The sequence below is a fragment of the Hyla sarda genome, chromosome 5, assembly GCF_029499605.1.
Source record: "Hyla sarda isolate aHylSar1 chromosome 5, aHylSar1.hap1, whole genome shotgun sequence".
NCBI classification, from domain to species: domain Eukaryota; kingdom Metazoa; phylum Chordata; class Amphibia; order Anura; family Hylidae; genus Hyla; species Hyla sarda.
In genome coordinates this window covers 362299569-362307648 of record NC_079193.1, presented here as the reverse complement: position 1 = coordinate 362307648, position 8080 = coordinate 362299569, and the positions used below count along the sequence as shown (strand labels likewise).

Sequence of the window (8080 nt, the reverse complement as noted above, 5' to 3'; positions counted from 1 at the left end):
GTAAGAAGGAAGTTTTAACCCATTGACTGTGATACATCATAGCAAAGCTTCTTTCTGGCTTATGGCATGACTTATGGGAAAGCAACAACACTTTCGGAAAAATGTCAGCCATAAGAAAACCTGTTGTTAGCTCTGGTGATTCCTTGGGACTCCCTCTGGTGATGGAGGAGGAGGAGGCCTTTCTTCTTAATACCCTCGTAAAATGACTTAGGGTCCTTATTGTGACTTTGAAGATGAGAGGCTGATGATAGAAGAATGAAAGTAACCATGGGCTCAAGAATAAAAACTCGGACTTACTCCACCATAACAACTGACTATAGAGATCAAGCAGGCTTACAACTGCTGGGACTCCCACCAATCCCAGGAACGGGGACATACTAAGGCTGTAATGGAAGCACTCTATGATGGGACCCTATGGTGGTAAAGGAGATGCTGTGGCTATGATTTGGCACCCCTAATGTTGTTGTGTGTTGGTGGCTAGGGATGAATTGTGACTTGATCATCCCAATCCCCTAAGACCTCGGCTCGGCTCGTATATATGAGGAGGAAGGCTTGATGTCAGTTGAATGAGTATATATATATATATATATATATATATATATATATATATGTATGTATTATCTGTCAACTAAAAACAAATGAGTTAAATTAACCCTAACCCATCCCATTGTGCGAGGGTGGGGATTTTCTCTAAAGACCAATGCAAGTCTATGGGACTTCGGGTACATCTCCTGATCATGTTACTATCAAGCTGCATAGATTGTCTGCCTGTCCAGCAGGAAAGGGCAGAGAATAGTTAGTGAGGGAAAGGACGGGATTTGAAGATAGGATAGGAGGACGAGATATCAGAACATAATATGAGGTCGGGATATAAGGGAGGGAGATGAGGATGAGATATGAGGACAGTATATGAGGACGGCATATAAGGATGAGATAAGATGACAGGATATGAGGATGGGATATGAGGTTGACATATGAGGACGGGATATGAGGACAGGATAATAGGACGGGATATGAGAATGGGATATGAGGAAGCGATATGAGGACGAGATATGAGGTTTGGATATGAGGTCAGGATATGATGAAGAGCTATGAGGATGGGATATGAGGACGAGATATGAGGATGGGATATGAGGACGAGATATGAGGACGATATATGAGGATGGGATATGAGGACGGGATATGAAGACGGGATATGAGGATGGGATATGAAGTCGGGATATGAGGAAGAGATATGAGGTCGAGATTTGAGGACGAGATATGCGGACGAGATATGAGGTCAAGAAATGTGGACGAGATATGAGGACGGGATACAAGGATGGGATATGAGGACGGGATATGAGGACAGGATATGAGGTCGGGATATGAGGTCGGGATATGAGGACGGGATATGAGGACGAGATATGAGGACAGGATATGAGGTCGGGATATGAGGTCGGGATATGAGGACGGGATATGAGGACGAGATATGAGGTCGGGATATGAAGTCAGGATATCAGGACAAGATATGAGATTGGGATATGAGAACAGATATGAGGACAGGATATGTGGAAGGGATATGCGGTCGGGATATGAGGACAGGATATGAGGACGGGATATGAGGACGAGATATGAGGTTGGGATATGAAGTCAGGATATCAGGACAAGATATGAGGTTGGGATATGAGAACAGATATGAGGACAGGATATGTGAAAGGGATATGCGGTCGGGATATGAGGACAGGATATGAGGACGGGATATGAGGACGAGATATGAGGTCGGGATATGAAGTCAGGATATCAGGACAAGATATGAGGTTGGGATATGAGAACAGATATGAGGACAGGATATGTGGAAGGGATATGCGGTCGGGATATGAGGATGGGGTAAATATGCAGCAGATCCTGGATTTTTTTTCCACAGTAGGACCTCGTTCACACTTGCGTCTGAGACACCATTCAGGCCAGAAAAACAAAGCGACGGTCCAATGCGCAACAGATTCTGACGTATCCCCACAGATTCCACTAACTTTAATTGGGTCCATCTGGTTTCCATCTGGTGTCTGTATATTTATCAAGATCTGGAGCTTCCCAACCAGGTTTCCTCAACCTATTGCAAAACTGCAACTCCCAGCATGCCCGGACAGCCAACGGCTGTCCGGGCATGCTGGGAGTTGTAGTTTTGCAACATGTGGAGGGCCACAGTTCGGAGACCACTGGTCTTGCCAATGAAGACCTCAACACAACGCGATCCCGAATCTCCTATTTCCCTGTTTATTCCCTAGTAATAATCCATGTTGCGTTCCTCTTCTCCTCTCCGGTTACCTCCGCCGGTGAATGGAAACAACATTGTCGCCATTCCTTTAGACTGCGCAGCGTTACCCAGGTTATGCGGGATCGTGAAACACTCCATGAATTATTATGGTGATCATTATTTTGCCGCTACAGCTGCAAGCTTTTCTCTTCTTATATTTATTTATTTATTGTTGAGTATTGATAGTCCTGGCACGGAGCGAGCAGAATGGCAAATTACCCACCAAGAGGAGAACGCGGCAGAATTTCAATCCAGGCGGCAGCGCATCCCTTACAAGCGTTTATCTAAATTCTACCAGCTGTTGTCAGTGCGGGCGAACGCTTATCCCCGGATGGTCCCTGCCAAGCCGACTAGTATTAATACAGACCAGGAAGCAGGGCCCCGTGCTCGCACCCGTTCGTGGTGTACACCCAGAGATATTCGGGGAAGATCATTTGATGCATCATTAAACCTTGGAATCCTCCTCGTACAGCAGCAGGAACATTGACATTCTACAGACATACAGACTGCTGCAGGTGATTCACAGGCCCCAGACTCACTCTAGTCAAATCACACATGAACCAGTTCACAGATATAGCAGAGCTGAGTTAGTGAGGGGCAGTATTATAGTAAGTATATTCTTGTATATAGGAGGCGGTATTATAGTAGTTATATTCTTGTATATAGGGGCAATATTATAGTAGTTATATTCTTATATATAGGAGCAGTATTATAGTAGTTATATTCTTGTATATAGGAGCAGTATTATAGTAGTTATATTCTTGTACATAGGAGAAGTATTATAGTAGTTATATTATTGTATATAGGAGACAGTATTATAGTAGTTATATTCTTGTATATAGGAGCAGTATTATAGTAGTTATATTCTTGTATATGAGAGCAGTATTATAGTAGTTATATTCTTGTATATAGGAGCAGTATTATAGTAGTTATATTCTTGTATATAGGAGCAGTATTATAGTTGTTATATTCTTGTATATAGGAGTAGTATTATAGTAGTAATATTCTTGTATATAGGAGCAGTATTATAGTAGTTATATTCTTGTATATAGGAGGCAGTATTATAGTAGTTATATTCTTGTACATTGGAGCAGTATTATAGTAGTTATATTCTTGTATATAGGAGCAGTATTATAGTAAGTATATTCTTGTACATATGAGCAATATTATAGTAGTTATATTCTTGTATATAGGAGCAGTGTTATAGTAGTTATATTCTTGTATATAGGAGTAGTATTATAGTAGTTATATTCTTGTATATAGGAGCAGTATTATAGTAGTTATATTCTTGTATATAGGAGCAGTATTATAGTAGTTATATTCTTGTATATAGGAGCAGTATTTTAGTAGTTATATTCTTGTATATAGGAGCAGTATTATAGTAGTTATATTTTTGTTTATAGGAGGCAGTATTATAGTAGATATATTCTTGTATATAGGAGCAGTATTATAGTAGTTATATTTTTGTATATAGGAGGCAGTATTATAGTAAGTATATTCTTGTATATAGGAGCAGTATTATAGTAGTTATATTCTTGTATATAGGAGGCAGTATTATAGTAGTAATATTCTTGTATATAGGAGCAGTATTATAGTAGTTATATTCTTGTATATAGGAGCAGTATTATAGTAGTTATATTCTTGTACATAGGAGCAATATTATAGTAGTTATATTCTTGTATATAGGAGCAGTATTATAGTAGTTATATTCTTGTATATAGGAGCAGTATTATAGTAGTTATATTCTTGTATATAGGAGGGAGTATTATAGTAGTTATATTCTTGTACATAGGAGCAATATTATAGTAGTTATATACTTGTATATAGGAGCAGTATTATAGTAGTTATATTTTTGGATATAGGGAGCAGTATTATAGTAGTTATATTCTTGTATATAGGAGCAGTATTGTAATAGTTATATTTTTGGATATAGGGAGCAGTATTATAGTAGTTATATTCTTGTATATAGGAACAGTATTATAGTAGTTATATTATTGTATATAGGAGCAGTATTATAGTAGTTATATTCCTGTATATAGGAGCAGTATTATAGTAGTTATATTCTTGTATATAGGAGCAGTATTATAGTAGTTATATTCTTGTATATAGGAGGCAGTATTATAGTAGTTATATTCCTGTATATAGGAGCAGTATTAAAGTAGTTATATTCTTGTATATAGCAGTATTATAGTAGTTATATTCTTGTACAAAGAAGGCAGTATTATAGTAGTTATATTCTTGTATATAGGAGCAGTATTATAGTAGTTATATTCTTGTATATAGGAGTATAACACTCACGTTTCTGAAGACAGGAACTCCGGTGTATGTGGATCCACTGGACCTGTGTGGCAGATGACTCGGACTGTGCCGCAAAGCAGGAAGGACTTGCAGCTGCAGGCGACACCCAGGTCGCTATCCCCGGCAACGGCTTGACCACTCAGGTGGCTGAGGAGATGCAAAGCACAGAAGGGAAGAGACAAATCGTAGTCAGGATAGCTGTAGGTCAGGCGGCACAGTAGCGTAGTCGGGATGTAGCAGAAGTTCAGTAGGCAGGCGGCAGAGAAGCAAGGTCAAGGCCACGAGAGCAGGAGATCTGGTACACGGCAAGGCAATACAAAGGAACGCTTTCTCTAGGGCACAAGGCAACAAAGATCCGGCAGAGAACTGAGGAGGATGGAGGAATTTATCAACAAGACACAGGTGGTTATACTAATGAGCATACTGGCCTTTTAAATCTTAAAGCTCCGACGCGCGCGTGCCCTAAGTGACGGGGACACGCGCGCCGGAGCAGAGAGGCGGCAGCAGAGGCAGGGGAAGCACCCGGAGAGTGACGGACTGGGGCTTGCATGAGGGTGCGTCCCGCAATACGAGTCCCAGTTCCGTCGGCAGCAGAAGGTAAGAGGACCATGCGCTCACGGCCAGGGTGTGAGGCCGGAGCGCATAGCATAACAATGAGGCAGTATAATAGTAGTTATATTCATGTATATAGGAGCAGTATTATAATATTTATATTCATGTATATAGGAGCAATATTATAGTATTTATGTTCTTGTATATAGTGGGGCTGCATACAAAAATACAAAAACAGAGCTTCCTATCGGGCAGTATGTTTGGACTAGGTGGAAGAAATAGGTGGATATGAATGATGATCTCACCTTGCAAGGTTGTGTTGGCACACAACAACCTTGTGGACGTCTGGTAGATATGATCCCTTTGGATATTGTTTGCGGTGCAGCCGTCCGGGTTGCTCGAGATGTGTGGCAGCACACTCGATAAGCTGGTTTGCGGGGTCTGGAAAAAAGGTTCCCGGGATGTTCGGCGCCAACCGTAGATGGAATAAAGATGTGGTAAGTCTCAGTTATTTGAGCAGTATTATAGTAGTTATATTCTTGTATATTGGAGCAGTATTATAGTAGTTATATTCTCATACATAGAGGGCAGTATTATAGTAGTTATATTCTTGTATATAGGAGCAGTATTATAGTAGTTATATTCTTGTATATAGGAGCCGTATTATAGTAGTTATATTCTCATACATAGAGAGCTGTGTTATAATAGTTGTCTTTGGATTCATCAACAATTATATTGCATTTATCAGATTTAGATTTACTTTCTATAGGAACAATTTATATATTTACACCTCTTTAACTGGCTTCTTGGAAACTTACCCTATCAAGAGGTCATTGATGGGATTTTCTCTAAAGGTCGTTCCTAATTCTTTGTAATGATTCAGAAAGTAGAAACAGCTTTCTATGGCCAAATCCACAGAAAATAGTCCTTGGTGTAAAATCCCTTCAATACCTGAGGTCAACCCCATGAACCATTTGAAATTGTTTTGCTTCGTCCATCAGGGAAAGTGTGACATTTGTCCTTTCATTGGAAACCACAACGAACAACAAGGTTTCCACCACCTACAGCATCAAAGTGCTAACCTTAGACCCCAGAGGTTAACATGGACATTTACTTTGGATTGTCTCGCGAATTATGGGTCAACTTTGAAGTTCAACGTCATTGAAGATCTTCTATTGGTTTAGTGATTCTAATGGAATTCATCTAATTTGGAATCTCACGGGAAGCGGGGACTTAATTTAACCAAAATTAAGTATTTTAAAATCAATATTCTATTAAGTATTTGTGGACTTTTGACCGTGCCTTCTCTGCCCTTTAAAGGTGATAACTTTAATGGAAAAAAATAAATCAAAAAGACGCATTTAGGTTGAGTGAACAGAGTTTAAAAGGAATATTATTCTGTGATTTATTTTTTCCAAATGTTTGCAATTTAAATGTTTTACAAAATTTTAAGATGATATGTTCTGTATTGTAATTTCTCACATAAAGGCCTTATAATGGGAATTTTTTTTTATCAATGGTAATTATTCATCACTATTCTTAAATTAAATAATGGAAATATTTTATTTTTATTATCAAAATCAAAATTGACCAATAAATAGTAGTGCACACATTCTGCATATTTAATAACCCATTGGATAAGTTGATCTTTGAATTTTTTTTTTCTTTAAGAACTAATGTCTACATTAAGGTGAATCTCAGAAATACCATTTATACCGGCCAGCGATCAGGAACAATGGTTCAACCAAACATTGTCCCATGGAAAGGTGTCCCAATCAGCTTGGTCAGCTGATCCATTGTATGGAGGCAGATAATGTGGCTTATATAGGGCTCTTGGGGAGGTCTTTAGCACTTTTGGGACTCAACTCTCTAGGAATACTGCATTGGCTCAGATTTACTAAAACTGTCTCATTTTGAGACAGTGTCAACTTACAGTGCCCGTACACCCTTAACAGCTTTCTGCCGAACATTCGTTGGGTGGACAGCTATTTCTCTAGGTCTCCCATACATGTGAACATGTGATATGTTCTTAATGGAGAGAGTAGGCATAAGTCAGATTTTTTTTTGCCATTTTTGTACAATTTTGGTGCACACTGTTAAGCGAGGCTCCCCTTCTGCCAAGTCACACCCCCTATGGGTCAGGAACATCTCAGAATGTGTCTAAAACGCATAATAAATGTAGCATACAGCATGTTAGTTAGTTTTTTTTTTACACAGATTGTGCCAGAATTTTGGTTCATTTTCACTAATAAATCTTGGCCCTTGTTTAGAATCAAATGGGTGAGATATTTGCCCATGGAAAGAGTGTAGATGGAAGCAAATTCTAGATCATTCTAGAGCAGTGGTCCCTAACCTAGTCCTTAAAGGGGTACCCCTGTGAAAAACTATTTTTTTTTAAATCAACAGGTGCCAGAAAGTTATACAGATTTGTAAATTACTTCTATTAAACAATCTTAATCATTCCAGTACTTATCAGCTGCTGTATTCTCCATGGGAAGTTGTGCAGTTATTTCCAGTCTGACCACAGTGCTCTCTGCTGACACCTCTGTCCATGTCAGGAACTGCCTAGAGCAGGATAGGTTTCCTAAGATGATTTGCTTGCACTCTTGACTGTTCCTGACACGGACAGAGGTGGCAGCAGAGAGCACTGTGGCCAGACTGGAAAGAACAACTCAACTTCCTCTGAGGCATAATGCAGCTAATAAGTACTGGAAGGATTAAGATTATTATATAGAAGTAATTTACAAATCTGTATAACTTTCTGGCACCAGTTGATTAAAAAAAAAATTTCTACCAGAGTACCCCTTTAAGGCCCACCAATAAAGTGTTTTCAGTTACTCCATTGGAATAGAACAGGGAAAAACTTACATCCTGGACTTTCGTTGGGTCTTGGGGATTGGGTTGAGAATCTCTGCACCCTGGGTGGCAAATTTAGGT

The 8080-nt window shown here is 39.3% G+C and overlaps 1 long non-coding RNA gene across 1 annotated transcript; it reads left to right on the top strand.

Moving 5' to 3' along the window:
• The first annotated feature begins 2219 nt into the window (after positions 1–2219).
• Positions 2220–6646, top strand: LOC130274427 (uncharacterized). The gene is made up of 3 exons (XR_008844368.1): positions 2220–2808; positions 4602–5640; positions 6145–6646. It is a non-coding gene; the product is annotated as an uncharacterized LOC130274427 (long non-coding RNA).
• Positions 6647–8080: the final 1434 nt, after the last annotated feature.